Source organism: Xiphophorus hellerii, unplaced genomic scaffold (assembly GCF_003331165.1).
Source record: "Xiphophorus hellerii strain 12219 unplaced genomic scaffold, Xiphophorus_hellerii-4.1 PGA_scaffold_86__1_contigs__length_79406, whole genome shotgun sequence".
Lineage (NCBI taxonomy): Eukaryota > Metazoa > Chordata > Actinopteri > Cyprinodontiformes > Poeciliidae > Xiphophorus > Xiphophorus hellerii.
In genome coordinates this window covers 40,260-65,295 of record NW_022587661.1, presented here as the reverse complement: position 1 = coordinate 65,295, position 25,036 = coordinate 40,260, and the positions used below count along the sequence as shown (strand labels likewise).

The 25,036-nt window shown below is 40.1% G+C and overlaps 1 protein-coding gene across 1 annotated transcript in view; it reads left to right on the top strand.

The window, feature by feature from the left end:
* Positions 1–7,752: 7,752 nt before the first annotated feature.
* LOC116716744 (uncharacterized) overlaps positions 7,753–25,036 on the top strand; it is a 46,392-nt gene continuing 29,108 nt past the window's right edge. Inside the window, exon 1 of the mRNA XM_032557566.1 lies at positions 7,753–7,807. The gene's annotated coding sequence lies outside the window, so the exon portion shown is untranslated. The remainder of the gene's footprint in view (positions 7,808–25,036) is intronic.

Genomic DNA, 25,036 nt, shown 5'->3' with positions numbered 1-25,036 from the left:
GAGGTTTAAATTTGCACTGTTCCTTTGCAGTTGGGCAGGTTTTTATAGGTTTAGTTTTACCTTGTGTTTGCGCTGGAAAATTTAAAATCTGGCAACAGTGGCGAATGGCGCCATTTTTTGTTATCAATGAGCGTGACGCGCATGCGCCATATAGGATATAAAGATGACGCAGTTTCTACATGAGCGTTTTTTTTAAAAAAAAAAAAGATCCTGCTAGCACTTGACTCCACGGACACGGAACTGTCAGTCTGACATTCATGAATTTGGGGACGTGGATTTAACACGATGTTCTCTGATCTCCCCAACACGCGGAATCCGAGTGGACGCCAGCCTAAAGACTGAAATGTTTGTGGATCCGACTGAAATCGTGTCGGTGTTCGACGAGGACTAGTTTGGCGTCTTGTACTTGAAAGTAGGCCAACGAGCAGGCCGCAGTGACGCCAAGTTTGAAATCGCTGCGTTGTAATTCGGTAAGTTATTTTTCGGAAACCTTATTCTAAGTTTTTGTCTTTTTCCACCGAAGACGTTGGTGAAGTAATTTTTTGTGTCCAAACAGAGCAGCACACAAGGAGAGACCTGACCGCGGCCTCTCAGCGGCGGTTTGTTTGGTTGCTGGCGACCCTGAAACATCTGAGGAGATAAAATGGCAGCTGGAGCTGCCAGCTGATCGATTATGGACATCGAGGCCTACTTGACCTACGAGGAGGCTGCAGTGACGGCAAGTAGGCTGCTGGAGTGCCATGTTTGAAATCGCTGCGTTGGTTATTCGGTAAGTTATATTTCGGAAACCTTACTTTTAGTTTTTGTCTTTTTCCATCGACGACAGGCTCGGCTCCAGACGAGTTTAACAGGGGGGCTAAGCTACGGCAAGCCGTTTCAACTTAAATTCGGTTTTGCCCCCTTTACGTTCCAGATATCTCAAATTGTTTTATGACTAGACGTTTTAGCGATTTAAGATATCTCTAATTATATTTTGACTTAATAAAATACCTATTTGATATATCCCTAATTACATTCTGACTAGTCGAAATGACGTCAGATTTATCATAGAGTTGTATGGAGACTTCAATTCAAGATATCTACAATGAATTACTAACCATCTGAAATGCACACTTCAGATATCTACAATCAAATTATGACTAATCATAAAGTAAATTCGAGATGTCTCGAATTTAGTTTTGATTAGTCATAATTCTAATTAAAGATATCTCGAATGACAACAACATTCGAGATATCTTACATTTATTTTTGGATAGGATGTAGTTTTGACTAGTGAAAACTAAATTATAGATATCTTAAAAGCAAATAATTACTAGACAAAACTAAATTAAAGATATCTTGAATTGTAATTTTGACTAGTCAAAATTCTTTTTAAGATATCTCTGAATGATTTGGAGATATCTTGAATTACACAGCTTTTCTATTTAAGATATCTTAAATTAACATTCTGACTAGTCAGAATGACATTAACTGATATCTTGAATAATATTATGTGTAGTCAAAACGACCCTGACTTACGTGGCAATTTGAAAGTTTAATAAAGCAATGACAAATAGAAGAAAAAAAAAATAGAAAAAACATTTCATATGTTGAAAATGCTTTGACAATAGCAATTTTAGCTTTTCAAAGCAGTTTTTAAGTGCATTCGGTTTGTCGGAAACGAATAAACAGGAAATTCTTTGCAGATTTTAGAAGCAGTCTTATAGTTGATGAAGTTTTGAGTTCTCTGCATATCCAACATGGCCGAGCTCTTTCTATGTTGTGGCATTTATCGACAATTTTGTGCAGGAAACATAAAATTCTGCAGGCAACTGTTTGGACAGCACAAAGGGGCTTCCACGCAATTCTTAATTCAGATATCTAAAATTGTAATTTTGACTAGTCATAATTAAGTTAAAGATATCTTAAATTGTTATTAATGACGGAACCAGTGTCGTAATTTGAGATATCTTGAAAGGAATTTTGACTCGTCAAAATGTAATTGAAGATATCTCGAATTATTATTCTTACTAGTCAGAATGTAAATGCAGATATCTTAAGTTACCGCTCCAGATAGTCAAAATGTAGTTTTGTCTAGTCAAAATGCATTTTTAGATATCTAGAACGTAATTACGGATAGTCAGAAGAAACCGAATTTATGTTAAAACGGCTTGCCATATATCATCGGCTTATTCTGTGGGTGTAAAATGAATCTACTTAGCAATAATATCACTCAAGTAAAAGAAAAAGGTACAGTGCAATAAAACTGCTCTAAGTACCTTTCCCTCCCCCCCGCCCCAAAAAAGCTACTCGAATGTAACAAGTACTTCCCACTTTTGAACATAAACAACACCAGTAGCCTACAGGCTGCTTGTTAACAAGCTTAAGGTGCTGTGTTGATATTAGCTTGTCATCTCTTAGCTAACATTACCTGCATCCAACAGCATTACTCAACTTAGTCGGTTAGTTTAAGGGGAAAACCGTGCAAAGGTCTTTGCAGTTTGCTGGTTTGCTGCCATGATTCTAACACACGTGTGCAGCTCTGCACAGCAGCAGCAGGTCTCCTTTGCACAGGTGTAGAGCCAGGGCGAGCATCTTGACGATCATGTGACGTTTAAAGGCGGCTTGGAAAAGCAGGTTACGACGTGTTAACAATGGATTAAACAGTTTTAATTGCTGAATAAAGTGACAGAAGCCACAGTTATGGGAAGTGCGGAAGCCCTTATTGTATCAAATCAATATAGGAATAACAGAGAGTTAGCCACTTTAAAGTGAAAACAACAAATGGCTTCCAGTTCGGGGGAGGGGGAGGCGGCACACAGCTGATTCTGCCGCTCGGCCTGGTTAGTGAAGTAATTTTTTGTGTCCAAACAGAGCAGCACACAAGGAGAGACCTGACCGCGGCCTCTCAGCGGCGGTTTGTTTGGTTGCTGGCGACCCTGAAACATCTGAGGAGATAAAATGGCAGCTGGAGCTGCCAGCTGATCGATTATGGACATCGAGGCCTACTTGACCTACGAGGAGGCTGCAGTGACGGCAAGTAGGCTGCTGGAGTGCCATGTTTGAAATCGCTGCGTTGGTTATTCGGTAAGTTATATTTCGGAAACCTTACTTTTAGTTTTTGTCTTTTTCCATCGACGACAGGCTCGGCTCCAGACGAGTTTAACAGGGGGGCTAAGCTACGGCAAGCCGTTTCAACTTAAATTCGGTTTTGCCCCCTTTACGTTCCAGATATCTCAAATTGTTTTATGACTAGACGTTTTAGCGATTTAAGATATCTCTAATTATATTTTGACTTAATAAAATACCTATTTGATATATCCCTAATTACATTCTGACTAGTCGAAATGACGTCAGATTTATCATAGAGTTGTATGGAGACTTCAATTCAAGATATCTACAATGAATTACTAACCATCTGAAATGCACACTTCAGATATCTACAATCAAATTATGACTAATCATAAAGTAAATTCGAGATGTCTCGAATTTAGTTTTGATTAGTCATAATTCTAATTAAAGATATCTCGAATGACAACAACATTCGAGATATCTTACATTTATTTTTGGATAGGAATATGTAGTTTTGACTAGTGAAAACTAAATTATAGATATCTTAAAAGCAAATAATTGCTAGACAAAACTAAATTAAAGATATCTTGAATTGTAATTTTGACTAGTCAAAATTCTTTTTAAGATATCTCTGAATGATTTGGAGATATCTTGAATTACACAGCTTTTCTATTTAAGATATCTTAAATTAACATTCTGACTAGTCAGAATGACATTAACTGATATCTTGAATAATATTATGTGTAGTCAAAACGACCCTGACTTACGTGGCAATTTGAAAGTTTAATAAAGCAATGACCAATAGAAGAAAAAAAAAAAATAGAAAAAACATTTCATATGTTGAAAATGCTTTGACAATAGCAATTTTAGCTTTTCAAAGCAGTTTTTAAGTGCATTCGGTTTGTCGGAAACGAATAAACAGGAAATTCTTTGCAGATTTGAGAAGCAGTCTTATAGTTGATGAAGTTTTGAGTTCTCTGCATATCCAACATGGCCGAGCTCTTTCTATGTTGTGGCATTTATCGACAATTTTGTGCAGGAAACATAAAATTCTGCAGGCAACTGTTTGGACAGCGCAAAGGGGCTTTCACGCAATTCTTAATTCAGATTTCTAAAATTGTAATTTTGACTAGTCATAATTAAGTTAAAGATATCTTAAATTGTAATTAATGACGGAACCAGTGTCGTAATTTGAGATATCTTGAAAGGAATTTTGACTCGTCAAAATGTAATTGAAGATATCTCGAATTATTATTCTTACTAGTCAGAATGTAAATGCAGATATCTTAAGTTACCGCTCCAGATAGTCAAAATGTAGTTTTGTCTAGTCAAAATGCATTTTTAGATATCTAGAACGTAATTACGGATAGTCAGAAGAAACCGAATTTATGTTAAAACGGCTTGCCATATATCATCGGCTTATTCTGTGGGTGTAAAATGAATCTACTTAGCAATAATATCACTCAAGTAAAAGAAAAAGGTACAGTGCAATAAAACTGCTCCAAGTACCTTTCCCTCCCCCCCGCCCCAAAAAAAAGCTACTCGAATGTAACAAGTACTTCCCACTTTTGAACATAAACAACACCAGTAGCCTAAAGGCTGCTTGTTAACAAGCTTAAGGTGCTGTGTTGGTATTAGCTTGTCATCTCTTAGCTAACATTACCTGCATCCAACAGCATTACTCAACTTAGTCGGTTAGTTTGAGGGGAAAACCGTGCAAAGGTCTTTGCATTTTGCTGGTTTGCTGCCATGATTCTAACACACGTGTGCAGCTCTGCACAGCAGCAGCAGGTCGAGATCTCCTGGAGCTGCAGGCCGCAGGATGCAGAGGTAATGTTCACACTGTAATCCACCATTTCTTATTTACAGGTTTTCAGCTCCTTGTTTTCCATCTGGAGAGGATCAACTGGAACCTGTTCAGTGTTTAAATTTGTTTTTAACCCATTTTCCCTCCTAGACTAAGCAACTGGTGGACTTTTTGTTGCAAATAACATTTTTTTCTTCTCAGATGAAGCCACCACAGGAGCTTCTACTACAACTAACTCCCTTTTCTCCTATAGAAACACTCCTGAAGCAGCTCTTTTTTTTCTGTCTCTCTTTATTCTTCCTGTTAAAGGGAAGTCTTTCTTTTTGGAAAGTGTTAAGCTTAAGCTTTTATAACTTTTAGCCAATGTTTGATGGCCGTTTTTTTTTTTTGTTTTTGGAAATCTTCCTGTTAAAGGGAAGATTTGTTCTCCCCTGTCACCACATGCATCCGCAGTATCTATGGTGGTGAATGATAGTTTTGAGGTCATGGTTGAGAATTTAAGGCCTTCTCAGCACCACACGGTATGTGGACCGGGAAGCTATGGTATGTGGACCGGGAAGATATGGTATATGGACCGGGAAGATATGGAAGCCAATCAACAGTTTTTGTTGAGATGGAACGACGACTCAAGACGCCAGAAGGCGTCGGACTGAAAGGTAGGTAGGAGTGTGAATACAACGCCAGGAAATGTGGTTTGGTACTCAAGGCTATGAAGTCATCGGATGAGTTTAAGGTATTTAGTTACAAATGAGTACAACGAAGGGGTTGATCTATTCCAGGCACAATGCTCCACTCATGAAAAACACGGTATTCCATGTTAACTTTTGATCTTGGTTACAAAAGGGGTTACCCTTGGTAACAAAAGGTTGTGCGTTCGGTGTTTTTCACATACAGTTCGGTCGAGTGTGTGAAACAAACCCTACAGACGGGTAAAGGGTTGGTTGCATTTCGGGCGGGTTTGTGTGAAAACGAACTCTCCCGACGGGTAAAGGGTTGGTTGCCTTTCGGTGGGGTTTGTGTGAAAACGAACTCTCCCGACGGCTAAAGGGTTGGTTGCTTTTCGGTCGGGTTTGTGTGAAAACGAACTCTCCCGACGGGTAAAGGGTTGGTTGCCTTTCGGTGGGGTTTGTGTGAAAACGAACTCTCCCGACGGGTAAAGGGTTGGTTAACTTTCGGTGGGGTTTGTGTGAAAACGAACTCTCCCGACGGGTATAGGGTTGGTTAACTTTCGGTGGGGTTTGTGTGAAAACGAACTCTCCCCGACGGGTAAAGGGTTGGTTGCCTTTCGGTGGGGTTTGTGTGAAAACGAACTCTCCCGACGGGTAAAGGGTTGGTTGCCTTTCGGTGGGGTTTGTGTGAAAACGAACTCTCCCGACGGGTAAAGGGTTGGTTGCCTTTCGGTCGGGTTTGTGTGAAAACGAACTCTCCCGACGGGTAAAGGGTTGGTTGCCTTTCTGTCGGGTTTGTGTGAAAACGAACTCTCCCGACGGGTAAAGGGTTGGTTTCCTTTCGGTGGGGTTTGTGTGAAAACAAACTCTCCCGAGGGGTAAGGGTTGGTTACCTTTCGGTCGGGTTTGTGTGAAAACGAACTCTCCCGACGGGTAAAGGGTTGGTTGCCTTTCGGTGGGGTTTGTGTGAAAACGAACTCTCCCGACGGGTAAAGGGTTGGTTGCCTTTCGGTCGGGTTTGTGTGAAAACAAACTCTCCTGACGGGTAAGGGTTGGTTACCTTTCGGTCGGGTTTGTGTGAAAACAAACTCTCCCGACGGGTAAGGGTTGGTTACCTTTCGGTCGGGTTTGTGTGAAAACAAACTCTCCCGACGGGTAAGGGTTGGTTACCTTTCGGTCGGGTTTGTGTGAAAACAAACTCTCCCGACGGGTAAGGGTTGGTTACCTTTCGGTCGGGTTTGTGTGAAAACAAACTCTCCCGACGGGTAAGGGTTGGTTACCTTTCGGTCGGGTTTGTGTGAAAACGAACCCGGCCGACAGGTAAATGCTTGAAAACTATTGCAGTGACAACAAAAATCCCAGCGACTGATGGGGGAGAAAAGTCCTCAAGTGACCCATCCACTCCCCGACTGCTCCCAACAATGGCCGACGGAAAAGGCCTTCGTCTCCCCCACTGCTGATGGATGACCTCAGTGACCCTGCCATCGAGCTCAGATATCTTCAAGAAATGCTGCAGGTATTTTGCTGTTATTAGAGAGGTATTTTGAGTATTTGAAAATGATGACTTCAGAGAACGGGTTTTGACCTTAAACTTGCACCTGTCTTGTTGTCCTTTTGTCCTTTAGGAATTCTCCTGGATCATCTAGTTTTTCGTCTCGGATTCGCCCTTCATCGGATCCCCATCATCCAACAGAAAAGGCCCTCGTCTCCTCCTCCAACCCCCTGCTGATGGATGACATTAATTATCCTATCATCAGTGTCGGCAATCTTCCTCAAGAAATACTGCAGGTATTTTGCTGTTTGATATTTACAAGTGTGAGTTTTGAAAAGTGACTATTCATTGAGTTGCTAAAGAGTTAAACCTGCACCTGTCCTGTTGTTGTCCTTCAGCAACCCTCCTGGATCATTGCCCCAACAACAACGAAAAAGAACCTTAATGCCACCTGGGTGATGGATGACCTCAGTGACCCTGCCATTGGGCTCAGATGTCTTCCACAAGAAATGCTGCAGGTATTTTGCTGTTATTAGAGAGGTATTTTGACTATTTGAAAATGATGACTTCATAGAACGGGTTTGACCTTAAACTTGCACCTGTCTTGTTGTCCTTTTGTCCTTTAGGAATTCTCCTGGATCATCTAGTTTTTCGTCTCGGATTCGCCCTTCATCGGATCCCCATCATCCAACAGAAAAGGCTTTCGTCTCCTTCTCCAACCCCCTGCTGATGGATGACATTAATTACCCTATCATCAGTGTCGGTAATCTTCCTCAAGAAATACTGCAGGTATTTTGCTGTTTGATATTTACAAGTGTGAGTTTTGAAAAGTGACTATTCGTTGAGTTGCTAAAGAGTTAAACCTGCACCTGTCCTGTTGTTGTCCGGTTGTCGTTCAGAAATCCACCTGGATCGTCTTTTTTTTTTTTCTCTTGGATTTTGTACTTCATTGCCCCCACCATCGACAGACAGAAGAAATAACTGAACTTGAAACGCTTATCAAAACGACTTCAGTTTATCTTTTTTTTTTTTTTTTTTCTTCCAAAAGCTGGATAAGTTTTCAGTCTGGTACTTTGGCCTTCTCTAGCCATTCTCTTTTTTTATGAACAATTTTGTTTAGTTTTATTTATTTTAGATATGTTAAATGTTAGAATTTAATGTATATTGATGTTTGAGGGTGTGTTTTTGCATCATTTTAGCGTTACCATGGTTATGGCATTTATTATGAGTAGGCTTAGACTGGTTTATTGTGATCTGTCTGTATTTATGCTGTTTGTCATTTTCTTTTATATAATTTATTTCAACTGCTTTTGTTTTCTCAGTTATTTTTCTTTCCATAGGAGCTACACCTGGTCTCCTGTTCTGACTAGCTGTGGTTGCTTCCTGGAAAAGGTCATTGGCTGACATGATGCTGCCATCACCTAACATTTCTCCCTCTCCTCTTCATTTCCACGAACATGGAAAGTTCTCCTGATCAGTTGACCTGTTGTTGTGTCTCTGCTCTGTCTTCTCTCAGCTCCAGTCAGTCATGGCAGATGGCTGCTGATACTGAGCTCGGTTCTGGTTCTGTTGAAGATTTCTTCCTGTTGGAGGGGAGTTCTTCTGCTGCACTGTCGCTACATGCATGCTCTGTATTGGGGACTGCTGTAAAGTCAACAACTCAACACAAGCGATTTGCTGTCGCCCCCTGCTGGTCAGATGGAGTGAATGCTGTAAGTAACGACTCCATACAATTTGCTGAGTTTAGTTTGGTACAAACTTTTTAGACTACTTTAATAATCAACTGAGCTTATAGCATTAGCAATATGAATACATGTGATTGAAGTAAAATTACTTCAAAGTGCATTGAGATGACATTTGTTGTGAATTAGCAATATATAAAATTGAACTTTCAAACTAATAAATGAGCCCCAAAAATAAACAATATAAAAAAACAAAAACCCCAACAACCAATACAAGAAAGTTCAAAACCCCCAAAATAGATACCAAAACATTCAAAACCCCCCCAAAAATAACAAAACACCAAAATAGATACCAAAACATTCAAAACCCCCAAAATAGATACCAAAACATTAAAAGCTTATAATTATAACGCTAATTCACAACGATGTTGTTGTCGAGGCATTTTATAAAAAGTCATTTCAATTTAGTCAGATTACTATTGATCCAAGTTATCAATTCATTAGGTTCACTTAATTATAAAGTAGTTTGAAAAGTTTGTACCAAATAAAACCCAACAGACTGTATGGATTCGTTACTTACAGCATTCACTCCATCTGACCAGCAGGGGGCGACAGCAAATCGCTTGTGTTGAGTTGTTGACTTTACAGCAGTCCCTAACACAGAGCATGCATGTAGCGACAGTGCAGCAGAAGAACTCCGCTCTACCAGGAAGAAATCTTCAGCAGAACCAGAACCGAGCTCAGTACCAGCAGCCACCTGCTATGACCGACTGGAGGTGAGAGAAGACAGAGCAGAGACACAACAACAGGTCAACTGATTAGGAGAACTTTCCATGTTCGTGGAAATGAAAAGGAGAGGGAGAACGGTTAGGTGATGGCAGCATCATGTCAGCCAATGACCTTTTCCAGGAAGCAACCACAGCTAGTCAGAACACCAGACCAGGTGTAGCTTCTGTGGAGAGAAAAATAACTGAGAAAACAAAAAGCTAAGTTTCTAACTAAGTTTTTTAGTTAGAAAAGGTTTAGTTTCTAACTAAACTTGTTGTTTAGTTAGAAACACAAGAGCGCCACCTTCTGGCCTCTCTACAGATCAGTTCAGGTCAGAGAATGGAACTGTTTCTGTCTTTGTTTTTCCCCTCCGTGGGCTGCCACCTTATCGTGGTGGAGGGGTTTGAGTGTCCCAGTGATCCTAGGGCTGTCGGAGGCTTCATGCATCTATTTGGGTTGGGTCTGCCGGGGCAAACGGTCCTAGGTGAGGGATCTGACCAAGAGCAGCCCAAAGATTGCTTAGAAATATAGATACAGTGTTCCTATTTAGAGATGACGATATAGACAGGGTTCCCGCTTACCACCAGAGCTATAGACTGAAGTCAGTTTCTCCAAGTGTTTTATCACCCTGGCGGGGCCACCAGGCTTTATTTCCCCCCCCCCCCTCACCAAGCTTTGGGTTGTTATTTTAGATGGGGATTTTCTCCACCAGTGATGGTAAAGACAGATTAAAGTAAAGGTTTATAGTTAAGACATTGAACTGACTGAGGAGTTGTGAACCAATTGTGCCGTCCCATCAGTTTTCCGTTGGCTTCACATGCTGTTATTTCTGAGTTTTGATTCCTGATCCTGCACCTCAGACTTTCTGTAACTTGACATTTAATAACCGAAACACGCAGCAGACCGCTGATGTAAGAGCAGCTCTTCCACTGGACTCAGCAGGTTTTCTGTAGGAAACCCTGAAAGTTTTCCCAGCTGTCGCTTCCTGATTGTTGACTTGAAACTTTCTTGGCAATCTTTCTTAAGGAATGCTGCAGGTATTCTGCTGTTTATTTAAGTAATATTTAGAAGTTAGTTTTTGAAAAGTGGTGATTATATTCTGAGTCGTTAAAGGGCTTGACCTAGAACCTGCACCTGTCCTGTTGTCGCCTTCCTGTCCTCAATTTCCATTTGCTTGATTTGTTTCTCTGTTTCTACCAAAAACTGGATGAATAAAGTCCTCAATCTGGTGTTTTGTTAACAAAATTGTTCTTTTAAAACAAGGTTTAATTGAGACCATGCACTTTATAATTCCTTTTATTTTGTAGATTCTGTTTATGTATTTAGGATATTCTAAATGTCTTCCAGTTCCAGTGTTAAATGTTCATTAGAATTTAAAGTTTGAGATGAAGAGGACTTTTTCCCTTCAGTCTTCCACTCAGAAGCTTCTTTCTTCTCAGTTTGGTTTTTAAAGTTTTATCTTTGGGGCTTCCGGTTTGCCATGCGGACAGGTTAGACGTAGCAACGGACTGCTCCGGAAAAATCCAGACTTTTAACTAAATTCACCCCACAGAAAACTAATTCTACGCCGCCTATCAATACAAAAAACATTCTTGGCAAGTATTTTTGATTATTTGCGCACTAGAGATGGCCTGTAAGAGCGCGAAAGGAAGTAAGAAGGAGGACGCTAGCTTAACGCTAGAGGCTATCACCGCACTTTTTCAGCAGCATGGTGAGGATCTGAAATCTGAGTTCAAGTCTTCTGTCAAGATGCTGAGCTCCAAGCTAGACCAGGTGCGGCAGGCCCTGGAGGAACAGGCAGAGCGTATCTCTTCCTTGGAGCTCGCAACAGAGGATCTGGGCCAGCGAGTGGCTAGTCTCGAAGACTCATGTGCTGCTCTCCGTGAAGACAACGCTAAGCTAAAAGATAAAGTGACTGACCTAGAGAGCCGCAGCAGACGGCAGAATATTCGCATCCTCGGTCTGCCCGAAGACACTGAAAGTGGGCGCCCTACTCAGTTTTTTTCCAACCTTCTCTGTGAGCTATTTGGGAAAGAGGTGCTCCCATCTCCACCAGAGCTCGATAGAGCGCACCGTTCTCTGGCAGCCAAACGGCCCGCAGGACGTCCTCCCCGCCCGGTGATCCTTCGCCTGCATCGATACCTGACTAAAGATCTCATCATTCGGGAAGCCAGGAGGAGAGGAAAGCTCGACTACAAAGGTGCGTCTCTCCGTATTGTGGAGGACTACAGTCCAGACGTCCTGGCCCAGCGCGCAGAGTATAAGGGCATCATGGCGGAGCTCTACAAACGGGGCTTGAAGCCGGCTCTTCTCTTCCCAGCCCGTCTCCGCATTACGCAATCCAGCGGTGCCAGAAAATTTTTAGGTTCTGTGGAAGAGGCTCAACAGTTCATCAAGAGGCTTCCAAAACCACAGGAAGACCAATAAAGGAGCAACGTTTTGCCGAGGGCTTTCTTCAGAAACACAGGCAGGCTGCTTTTCCTCAGGACGCAGTAGGTACTGTAAAAATAGACTTGTCATATTGCCGTATTTCCAATGGACTTTTTCTGGCCATCCTTTTGGCTGGTATTGGACTTAATGAATGGAAGGGTAGCTCTATCATTCCATTTCTTGTGGTTGCCTCAATTTGTATTGCAATACTACTTTCCTATGGTGTTTACGACAACCAGTAAACTATGTCTCAAAATCTATATCAATGTGGGGGGGTCTATACCTACTTCATACCCACTAGGAGCAGTGGTTAGTTTGCTATAGAAAGTTCAGTTTTTTTTATTCCAAGGTTATTGGTTACTGGAAGATTGGATCTCTAAGAATGTTAATTTTGAAGAGCTTGCTGCTACATTGTTATTTTTTGTTTAGCAGCTGTTTATGTTTGGGGGAGGTTTTGGGGGGGAGGCTAAGGTCACTGCCAGGGGTCCTGCAAGGTACTGCAACCTCTCTTCACCTCTTTTGTTCCAATCTCTGCCTGCCATACTGCTATCGTACTTATCAAAGTAGGATAACATGTACACTCTGAAATCGTATGAGTCAGTATGTAAATTTTTTAAGTTGGAATGTCAAAGGCTTAAACCACCCAGTGAAGAGAAGGAAGGTTTTTTCCCATATTAAACGATTTAATACAGATGTGGTGTTTCTGCAGGAGACTCACATCAGGACCTTGGACGGGGGTCGTCTCCTGGCTTGCTGGAAGGGACAATGTTTTCACTCCCATTTTCAGGTTAAGGCACGAGGGGTTTCTATACTGATCAGCCAGAATACTCCGTTTGAGGCCGATAATGTGGTGGCTGATGAACATGGCAGGTTTATTATTGTAAGTGGGAAACTGCATGGCACTCTGGTCGCCCTGGTCAATGTTTATGCTCCTAATACAGATGATGAGAATTTTTTTAAACAACTATTCTCTTTCCTACCTGACCTCAATAAATACTCACTGGTCCTGGGGGGTGATTTCAACTGTTGGTTGGACCCAGCTTTGGACCGCTCATCCCTTAAAAGTAATGCCATAAGCAAATCTGCATCAGTCATCCAAACCTTTTTATCTGAGTACGGGCTGTGTGATGTGTGGCGTACTTTAAATACTGACAAGAGGGAGTACTCATACTTTTCACATGTACACAAAACTTACTCAAGAATTGATTATCTTATTACAGATTCTAAATGGCTGCAGCAGATCCGTTCCTGTGACTATCATAGCATAGTTATCTCAGACCACGCCCCACTCACTTTGTCCCTGTCCCTTCCTCACCTCCCCCTAAGAACTGGATCATGGCGTTTCAATTCAACCCTACTGTCTGATGAAAACTTTGTAAAGTTTATTCAGGATGAGATACGTTTCTTTTTCGCCACTAACTCCTCCCATGAGATCTCCAGCCTTGTGGTGTGGGATACTTTTAAGGCCTACATTAGAGGCCAGATTATTGCCTACTCAGCCAAAATTAAAAAACAGTCCACCTATGAACAGAACAACCTAATTCAACAAATCAAAGAGGTTGATATAAAATATGCTCTGAATCAGTGTCCTGAACTGTTCAAAAGGCGCGTTGAACTTAAAACAAGGCTTGACCTCTTGACAACACACTCAGCTGAACGCCTGCTCTTACACAACAAATCCAAATTTTATGTGCATGGCGACAAACCCGATAAACTATTAGCGACCATGCTCAAGGGCTCTAGGGCAAGGCAAAATATCTCTAGAATTCGAAAACAAGATGGCAGTATAGTCACAGATCACGGTCAGATTAATGATGCATTCAGGGACTTCTACGAGGAGCTCTACAGCTCACAGTCACAGACCAATTCCAACATGACTGTTGATTTCTTGGCTAAACTTCACATCCCTGTAATTTCACCAGAACTTAAGAACAGGTTAGATGAACCCATCTCCCAGGCAGAAGTCTCCCTAGCAATAGCCTCAATGCAGTCTGGCAAATGCCCAGGACCGGATGGTCTCCCCTCAGAATTTTTCAAACAATTCTCAGACTTACTCTCTGTGGAGCTCAGCTCCACCCTTACTGACTGTTTTAAACAAGAGTCCCTCCCTCAGTCATTTTATGAGGCTTGCATCACTCTTATTTCAAAAAAGGGCAAAGATCCAGTGGAATGCACCTCATACAGACCTATCTCCCTTCTAAATACAGATGTCAAAATCTTAGCCAAAATTCTTGCCCGTAGACTTGAAACTGTTTTACCATCGGTTATTTCAAAAGACCAAACAGGCTTCATTAAAGGTCGGCACTCATATTTCAATGTTAGAAGGTTGCTTAATATCATTTATTCCAGCGCCTCAGATTCAGATGAGTGTGTTGTCTCTCTGGACGCTGAAAAAGCCTTTGACCGGGTTGAGTTTGACTATCTTTTTGCGGTCCTTAGTAGATTTGGCTTTGGAGGAAACTTCATTTCATGGATTAAACTATTATACCAGCAACCGTCTGCCACAGTTCGTACCAATTTTCAGACCTCAAAACCTTTTAAATTACAAAGAGGCACCCGTCAGGGCTGTCCTCTTAGTCCCCTGCTTTTTGATCTGGCCATAGAGCCCCTCGCCATTGCACTTAAAACCAGTAAAGAGATTTCCGGCATTTGGAGGAATGATATGGAACATAAAGTGTCGCTTTATGCAGATGACCTTCTACTTTTTGTTTCCAAACCATCAACCTCATTGCCTTTTGCTCTCGACACATTTAGCCAATTTGGTCAGATTTCTGGGTATAAGCTGAACCTCACCAAAAGTGAGCTTCTCCCAATAGGTAATAAAGCCAATATGTCAGATTTAGCCAATCTGCCGTTCAGAATTGAAAGACAAAAATTCACATACCTTGGTGTCACAGTGACAAAAAAACATAAAAACCTGTTCAAAGAGAATCTGATTCAACTGTTGAACCAAGTGAAGGGATCCCTCACAAAGTGGACGCCCTTTTCCATGTCCCTTGTGGGACGTATCAACTCAATTAAAATGAATATACTGCCCAAATTTTTATACCTCTTTCAGGCATTACCTATTTTTATTCCTAATACTTTTTTTAATGAGCTAGACTCGACTCTCTCGTCCTATATTTGGCAGGGTAAACGCCCAAGGCTTAATAAATTACAACTCCAAAAACCTAAACAGCAGGGGGGGTTTGCCTCCCCCAATTTCCGGTTTTATTATTGGGCCGCCAACCTTAGATGCTCAGTGTTTTGGTATTTCTACTACAACCTGGGTGACTGTCCTGACTGGGTGGCTATGGAGCTGCGCAGTGGTAACAATATATCCATTCCTGCCTTGCTCTGTTCCCCACTTTCACTCTCTTCAGTTAGCGCTATTTCAAACCCTGTAGTGAAACACTCACTGAAAATATGGGGCCAATTTAGGAAATACTTTAAACTTCATGACTTTTCCCTCTTAAGTCCAATTGCACTTAACCATTTTTTCAAACCATCTGTTCAGGATGGGGTGTTCCTAGAGTGGCACCGGAGGGGGCTTACTTATTTTAAGGACCTTTTTTTAGAGAAGAATTTGGCATCCTTTGAGGAACTTAGCACTAAATATGGTTTACCTAAATCCCATTTTTTTAGATATTTGCAAACCAGAAACTTTATTCAGTCTCACTTATCAGGCTCAGTTTCTCTGCCAGAGTTTACACTATTGGAAACCGTCCTATTATTGAACCCGACTCGTAAAGGGCTGGTTTCTTGGCTTTATGATAAAATGTTGAGTATGAAAGAGACCTCCTCACCTGAACTTAAAACTTCATGGGAAGAAGATTTGAATATATCTATACCAGATGAGACATGGGACTCTATACTTAAACTGGTGAATACAACGTCTCTGTGTGTGCGCCATTGTCTCATTCAGTTCAAAATAGTACATAGAGCCCATCTCTCCAAAAGCAAACTGTCTCGTTTCTATCCAGAAGTCACCCCATACTGCGACAAATGCAAAACTGCTGTAGCCACACTAGTTCATATGTACTGGTCCTGCCCCGCTCTTGGTCAGTTCTGGACAGATGTTTTTCGTACGATGTCCGGGTTGGCCGGGGTGGTGGTAACACCTGGCCCCCTCTTGGCTCTCTTTGGGTTCAGTGGTGGGGGGTTGCCTTTATCGGCCTCTAAACGGCGGGCCCTGGCATTTTGCTCACTGATAGCGAGGCGCACAGTTCTGACCAGGTGGAAGGGTGCTGCCCCTCCAACTCATAAACAGTGGCTATGTGACCTTATGTCGTGTTTAAAACTGGAAAGGATTAGATGTTCTCTTCAACACGCAACTGGTAAATTTGAAAAAACATGGGGACCCTTTCTTGACTCATTTCAAAACATACAATAATGCTCCAGATTAATTAAGTTAATTAATTTTATTAAAATGTGTTCCGTTTCTGTCAGGGATAGGAATGTAGTGGGTGGACCTACTAGGCAGTGACCTGGGTGGGCTAAATGGGATTACTTTGGAGGGATTATTTTCTCTGTGTGTATTATTTTATGTATGTGTTAGATACACTTCTTTGTACTCACAAACTGTATGTACTAAAGGAAAAAAAAAAAAAACTCAATAAAAAGACAGTGATTAAAAAAAGTTTTATCTTTGAGACTGTGTTCTTGCATTGTTATGCTTTAGCCATTGTATTGGTTGAAAATGGTCTCATTACCGTTTTATCGTTTATGGCAATAACTTCTTGGACAATTTATCATCCAGCAAAACTTATTGTGACGGTTGTCAACATAAATTTTGCTGGACAATAAATTGTCCCAGAAGTTATTGCCATAAACGATAATGTTGTTTTAATACCATTGTCAACTAATATAGTGGCTATGGCACAATGATGCAAAAACACATTCTCAAATATCAATAAACTTTAAATTCTAATGAACATTTAGTACTAGAACCAGAAGACATTTTAAGTGTCCAGAATAAATTTAAATGTCTTCTTCCTGTTAGGACCAGAAGAAGAGGACTCTTTCCCTTCGGTCCTCCACTCAGCAGCTTCTTTTTTCTCAGTTGGATTTTTATTTTCCATCACAACAACCTTACAAATGTTGATGAAAATAATTCATGTCTGAGTTCCTGTTTCTCCTTTTTATTTGGGTCTGAGCAGGGAGAGTTTCATCAGGTGTCCCACAGCAGCTTGATAGAATCGGGCTGTGGTACCGTCGGTAATGAGCCGAACGGGTCGGCGGTGTGTCGCTACGACTCGCTCATCTGAGGCGCCACTGGTGGGGGAGATTTGAGATCAAACAGCCTGAAAACGGCCTCACCTGTTGAGTTTGAGTCGCTACGTCACACTGAGCCGATGGACCCTGGAAGAGAGGAGACGCAGCGAGCTTCTCCTGCTGGGCAGATCTGAGAGAAGAAAATGAGGATTTAACTATACCGTCCTCATAAGAAGCTGCCTTCTGACCCAGATGAACTCATCCATCCATGCCTGGTTCCCTTCATCCATCCATCCTGGTTCCCTTCATTCATCCATCCACCCATCCATCCATCCTGGTTCCCTTTCATTCCTGGGAATTCCTTGCTGACCATTTTGATTTCTTTACAGGGATGTTCTCAGTCTTTTAAAATAAAAATGAATAAAGCAGAAAATCCTTGGAGTTTGTCTTTAAATGGGTAAATTGGAGCCAAGCCTTTTTTTTTTAGCCCTGAGCAGATTTTTAAATGGGGACTGTGGAATGGACGAGCTTTAGTTTTATCTTTTATAAGTCAGCTTTATTGACTGTTGAAAAACACACGGCATCTCTAATGGTATTCACCCCGAACCTCACACACAGCGCTTGTGCATCCAAGAGTCTTCTGCAATAACCACAGTTAGAGTAACAAAATAACAGCAACATAAAGTAAGAGTTCTGTATATGATAGGGACCCCGTTACCAACATGTCATCACCAGATGCTTAATCATTCCTATGCTATGTGTGTAAGATACTTACATTTTTTGTAATTGGCTTACCGTACATCATATAGGTGTTATGGCTATTTATTTTAACTTTACAGGAGTAATAAACTGAAAATATACATTTGGATTTTGAAATGCATGGAGGTGTTTAAGTGTGCAATATTATTTAAACTGGCAACACATAGCCCTGTGCACATCATCCCCACCCTGGTGGCAGCTTTATTCTGTGGGCCTGCTTAGCAAAGACAGAAATGCTGGTCAGAGCTGATGGTTAAACAGATGAAAGAGAAACCAGGACTGATGCAGATGCTCGCTTTCCTTCAACAATGAAATAGAACAATGACATATCGGTGTTCAGAACTAAATATAAAAGACTATGGTTGGACCTAGACATTTGTATTTATACATGAGCTTCCATCTAACTGAGTCTATTTGCATGGAAGAATGTGGAAATAATAAAAAAAAAACATAACAGTCTCTTGATGTGCAAAGCCGAATTTGATTAAACTCAGTTCAGAAGAGAGTTTTAAAATATGTTAAGAATTATCATCCACCCCTTTTGGATTCTTGTTTTGTTTTTAGTTAAGTTGTGGAAGAAAAAAAAGGTAGGAGAAATGATCAACACGTCACCCAAACAACTTGACGTACCGAACAGTTTGGTAACCTGTGACGCCTTCAGGGACCACCGGACAAATCACTGCGGTTCAAACTTAATATCGCTCTCTTGCTGTCATTACTACCACAGAACGTGATTATACATACGGTACTTAAAAACAAAAATCATCTACGTTCATTTTTTTTAAAAACCCACAAACTTCTTGTAAAAGTGAAATTATCTAATCATTTTTTTTTTTTTATTAAATGTAGCACTTTATTGATGCAACATGTGCTGCTTTTGCTATCAATATCTGTCTTCATGTAACACCAAATCACCAAAACACTTTTAACCCCAGAAATATAATGATTATGAGTTAAAGTACATCCAAATTACATCCACCTCTCCTACTCCTTTCTTCCAGATTCCCAGATAAATGAAGTTGCTAAAATGTTGTACCAGCAGGGTCTCACTGAGCTGATTCACAGCTCCCCCAGTGAGCAGGTGGCGTATCTCCTGGTGGAGAGGGCTTCCCTGCTTGAGATGAATCAGGATCCTGGTGATGGAGACCCAGAGAGTCGACTGAGGACCCACGCAGAACCACTGAACCCCGTCATATGTCGGTTGGTGAAACAGTAGTACTATTATTTTCGTGGTGTGTGGGTTTAATTTTTAAAGTCTTCACAGATAAAAACTGTCAAGGTAAAAAAGTGAGATTTATTGGAGTAGAATGTGTTTTTATCTCAGTCCAGTCCAGTGCTGAGACTCTAATGAATTCTGCTGCACTGGTCTGCAACCTGACCATTATAAACATTTGTCTATAATGCTGATTAAGACCAAAAAGTGAGTTCACACCACTCTGATTCTAAAGTCTCTGCGGGAGTGACAAGTGCATTTTTGAACTAATTTTAAGGTGCTTTAATTGCTTTTTCAAAGTATTAATTAGTCATAGTCAAAATCCTCTGACTATGATGATTCAGGTCACATGAGAAGGATTTTTGTGACTCTTTCATGTAAAAACCTAAACTAAATGTTGAATTAGATATGCTGACTATGATATTCATCTTTAGAACATTTATAATTTTTTTGAAGCTTTATTTTTGTTTGGTTTTGTTGCATTTTTAATATGATCTAAGCCCTTTTTTTATTTTTGAGTCTTTACAATTTTATAAAACAAAGATTTTTTGTTCAGTTACCGGTAATATTTGTTTTTCTTACAATGAAGTAAAATCTTACAAATTTAGAATTGTAATATTTCTAAATTATTTCCTCTTTACAATACATACTTATTACATACTCTGTTTCCTCAATTTTACAATTTATATATTATTTAGTTGGATTTGCTTAGTAATTATTTTTACTTTATCTGTAGTAGACTGAACATTTTGTTTGCATAATTAATCTTAAGCTGTTAACCCCATTAAAGCACTTTGCATTTGATTGATTGAATGATAGGTTGCAGCGGTAAAGTTTATATGTTTTCCTTTTTCTTGATTATTATATGAATAATTTCTGGTATTAATTGTAATTTTGCAGCCCACCCACAAGAGGTCCCCACGACCTTTACAAAGCTCCTGGAAGAAAATATTTGGACTCCATAAGACTTTGCAGAGCAAGCACACCTTCGTACCTGTATGTATACGAGCTTCTAACTGCAGTGCTAAGGAAACATGTTTAGCCCTCTTACAGACTTCTTCTGTTTTTGCTTCTGTGTTCCCTTTAAAAATGCGAGAAAAAAAATATCACACTAAGAAAACTTGTGTAAATACAAAATACAGTTTTCAAATTCTGATTTAATTTATGGATGGGAAACAAAACTATCCAAGCCAAGTCAGCTCAATATTAAAAACTAATAGCTCACTAAAGCTAGTACCAGGTTTTGATGAGTGTTTGGGGGATTTTTAACATAGAGCTCGGTTGGTTTGGATAACTTTCTTTTCTCAGAACATTTGTCCAGTATTACAGTTTTTCTCAATTACTTTGGTGCATTTCTCAGAACAGAACTGTAATTCTCAAAGCTACTTGCCCAACCTTCGTATTATTGCGTCTCTCATGCACATCAAGAAAAGCAGTTTCTCATTTCTTTCAACCAGTTGAAATGCTTTGATATATCCATGAAAGTGATTATGTACAGTTCTCTACTTTTTCCTACCTTTTCTGTTGCTTATGTCATGTTGACTGAAATGTGTAGTTATCTCTTGAATCATCTCAACCTAAACAACATTTAAGCAAAAGTCTTAACATGCAAAGTTGTAATAATATATTGGGCATATTTCTATACATTTTCATTAGTCTTTTCTTACTAAGTCTGTCCTGAGTTGGTACATTGCTCCCAGGTGAATCCTGACGTTCTCAAAATGTGTGAGGCATCAGCTCAACCAAAGATCGAGCAATTTTCTGAAGTAGCTCAAAGTTGCATCTCATGAACCATCAACTGTCCGGTATATAGATTATACTGTATAGCTGGAGCACAAGACGATGTTACGTTTCTGACAATGAAAAGACAAGGGACTGGACAGGATACTCTTGTATTGACAACATTACTAATCAGTTTGACTGTCTTATTTGTACTCGATGAAATAAGGACTTGTCTTATTGAGGCTTTGACGTGTTCACTGACACAGATATTTAATTTTGAGAAATGAGCTAAGGATTTTGAGAAAGACATTGGTTTTTGCAGGTAATCCATGGTGTTCTGTTTGTACAAACTGTTTTGAGAAATGTGTTTACCGTTTGCAAATGTTGAGAATGATTCGAGAAATGCACCGAAGCGACTGAGAAAATCTGTAAAATATCTTTATTGATCTTGTAACAGCACTTTCATACTAAGCAGCATTGTATTCTGCATGGACTAACAAACTATGAAACTGCTTTTTTGTCATTTGGATGATCATGAAACTGACTTTGTGGGCATCTTCTGCATGCCAGTTTTTTTATTCTCTAACATCACTCTTTGTTTTGCCTTTTCCAGTGATACTAATCTTGCCAGCAGCAGATAAACTTTGCATGACAGAAGTTCAAGGTCCAACACCACTCATTCATCTTTCTCCAGATCGTATCTCAAGGTGTTGTCTCTGTCTCAGCTTGTTTTTGGATATTTTTACTCAAGTCTTTCTTTGTTATTTGCAAACATTTAAATTGCTTCAGATTTGTCCATTTTGGTAGCATGTGTCTTCATCCCCTTCCAGGGTGGGGAGACACCTTTGGCCGGTGAACCAAGACGTTTGGAGAAGGAGTGTTCCCGACTGGAGCGGGATGTGGAAGAAGGTTCCCGCAGGTTGGCCATGGCCCACAACGAGATCCGGCATTTGAAAGATGAACTGGAGTCTGCTCAGAATTGGTCTCTGCTCGGATCAAACCTCTCTGCTCGCATGCAAATTCTTTTCTGCTCTCTTGGAAGAAAAAGTACCGTTGCCTGGCAACCTCTCAGCCAATAGAATAAAAGTGTTGTACTGGGTGCGTTTGTTTCCTTCAGTCTGAAATCCTGCTTTCGACTTGTGGCAGTAAAATTCCCCCATATTCTTCCACACTGATATCACTCATGCATGTCTTTATAGACATTTCTTTATGAACTTGTGGGCTGTCATTTTGAAACAATAGAAGGCCAATTGTTCCTACAAAGTTGGAACAATGGGATTGATTAAAATACCTAAGTGTGCAATGAAAACATTGAGAGAGGAGTCTGGGTGCTTGCAAGGGATATGAATATTTCTCCGAGTGCCAGTTTAAAAGTAAAAAACTTTTTGAGCTTTATATCAAAATATTAATATAATATAGGAGCCAGGTGTGGTGAAGCAGGGAGACACCTAAAAGCTGCAGGACTGAAGTTTGACACCACGGTCTTAAAAAGATAGAAGCCCAATTTCAAGGCATCAAATTAAGTCATGTTTGGTATATAACAGCATTTTTACAGCAACTGTAGCTAACACAGTTACTTGATTGTGCTATAAAAGACCCTATGTGCATGGAAAATACAAAAAATAATAATAATCTAATATGGGCCTTATCTGAAGCATTCATAATTATTCTAAAATGTCTGATCTGGTCACTTTGTTCCCTGAAAAATTCAGACATGGGAAGATGAACAGGGCCTTTAGCCAGACAGGAAAGCATGATTTGTCCCTCTAAAGAGCCTTCTCCTCTGCTCCGGAGGCTGATCTGCATTCCCACTTGGTGACGTAGGTTTTGGATGCAGCTGCTCGTCCAGAACTCATTGTGTGTGTAGTTTAAATGATATGGCACATTTAAATACTCCTCTGCATTTTAAATCAAATATATTTTTTTAGCTTGCTACTCCTGTAAGGTTAATATAAATAGTCATAATAATACCGGTATGATGTAAGCTAATTACAAATTATGCTAATTATAGCAGGTATGTTACACACGTAGCGTAACTGAGGAATGATAAAGGACAGTTGTAGTACACTAACGGCAAATTTACAACATAAGGAAAATAATACAGTATAGTTATTACAAATAGCATACTCAGATTAGTAAAAGTGTGCAACTGAGTTGAATAATTTTAAAAAATGCACAAAATGTGCATATGTCTAGATAGAAAAAAGTGACAGACTATTCACAAAACTCAGAAAAACTTTGCAAATATCAGCTGGAATGTGCAAATACCAGAAGGAAGCAGTGATGTTTCAAAGTCTAACAGCTGCTGGAGCTGCATAATGCTCCTTTGGGCTCCGATGCAGCAATCTGTCACTGAAGGAGCTCTGCAGTTCAGCAGCAGCTTCTTACTTGGGAGTGGGAGACAGTGATGTTACAGCAGCCAGAGTCCTACTGTCTCCCACCACCAAGTCAAGAGGGCATCCTAGGACAGAGCCCTGCCGTGAGCCCCTCCCACGTCCCCGAGCTCAGACAGGTGGTCAGGTCCCACTGATTCAGAAAAACCCTCACCTGCACACAGAGACCCCACCTTCAGGAATTAATGTTAAATGGTTTTTCCATGTGTTGCTTTTCTTCTCTGAAAAACACACCAGCAATAAATCTCAGGCTCTGGAAGGAGTGAAGGGATTACTTCAATCCACAAGGGGGCGTCCTAAACTGTCTTACACTAAAGACTGAGCATGAAAGAGAATTTAACCCAACCATAGATATTGTTTTAGCATAATGTAGAAAATATATCAGTTAAACACAGAAAATTTACATTTTAACTCTATTTATGGTTTATGGTAGTATAAAAATATAATAAATAAGCTATTTGAGAGCTTATATTCTGTATTGCTCAATGAACTGAGAGACTGCTATGATTTTTCTCCTCCATGTACGGGAAGCACTGTGCTGCCATGGCAGAAAGTTATTAGGCGGTGTAGCCACACTGAACTGTTGTCTTGCCTGTTAATACACAATTTGATCGCTTCTAACACTGACGCTGTGTGCAAGAAGGGGATGAGCAGACTCTATTTTTTAAGGAAGCTGAGATCCTTCAATGTGTGCAGCAAGATGTTGGAGACCTTTTATCACAGTGTTGTTGCCGGTGCCATCTTCTTTGCTGCTGTGTGTTGGGGAAGCAGCATCAGAGCCAGCGACTCTAATAGACTGGACAAAATCATCAGGAAAGCTGGCTCTGTACTGGGACTAAGGCTGGAGTCCCTGGAAACTGTGGTGGAGAGGAGGACACTGAAGAAGGTTCTGTCTATTATGGACAATAAACAGCACCCTCTCCACCACATAGTGGACAGACAGAGGAGCACCTTCTCACATAGGCTGCTCCAGCTATGCTGTCGTAGGGACAGATACAGGAAATCCTTCCTGCCACATGCCATCTCACTGTACAATAAAAGCTAAATCATTGTTCTGCACTAATCAGTCCAATTTTGCACAACTGAACTGTGGCACACTTGCTGTACATATAATTACATATACATATCTGCATTTTTTTGAATCTTTGCAAGGACTGCTCTTAAGTTGTTTTTTATTAACAGCATTTCATATTTTATTTTTATTTTTTATTTTATCTACAACTACTACTCAGTGGTAGTTGTTATTGTGTCTTAGTATTGTGTCTCTATGCTGTAACTGCGAAGTAATTTCCCTGCTGGGATGAATAAAGTACTTCTATTCTATGTTGTTTTATGCAACCTCTGCACGTTATCAGTTCAGCTTTACTGCTACTTTAAGTTGAATGTTTTTTTCAAAACACATTAGAGAAAATTGACAAGTGGAGGAAAATTCTGTTTTATTTTGCAGTTTCACAACGTTCCTTAAATAAATGGTTAATAGTTAAGTAAGGGACTTGAAAGATAATAAATATGGTTGAAACTAAACGATTTTTCGACAGAAAAGTTGATCTGACAGGTGGTTTCACTGAAGGCCAAGCGTCTCTGTTTCTGTAGAGATCACAGTTGAAGTTGGTAGTAATCTGCACAGCTCTGGATTCTGACTTTATTAAAATAAACTTTTAATAAAGTTTATTTAGTTCAGAAATATCAAGATGACAAAAAGTTCATAATTTACATTTAAATTAAATCCAAGCTGAACATTTAATTAAGATCTGTTGAGTTATATTTGCAAAAAATAATCAAAGATAAAGAAGAATTTATTTTACAAAACATTACTTACATTTTTTAAATAAGCAATTTGTGAATAAACTTATATTAT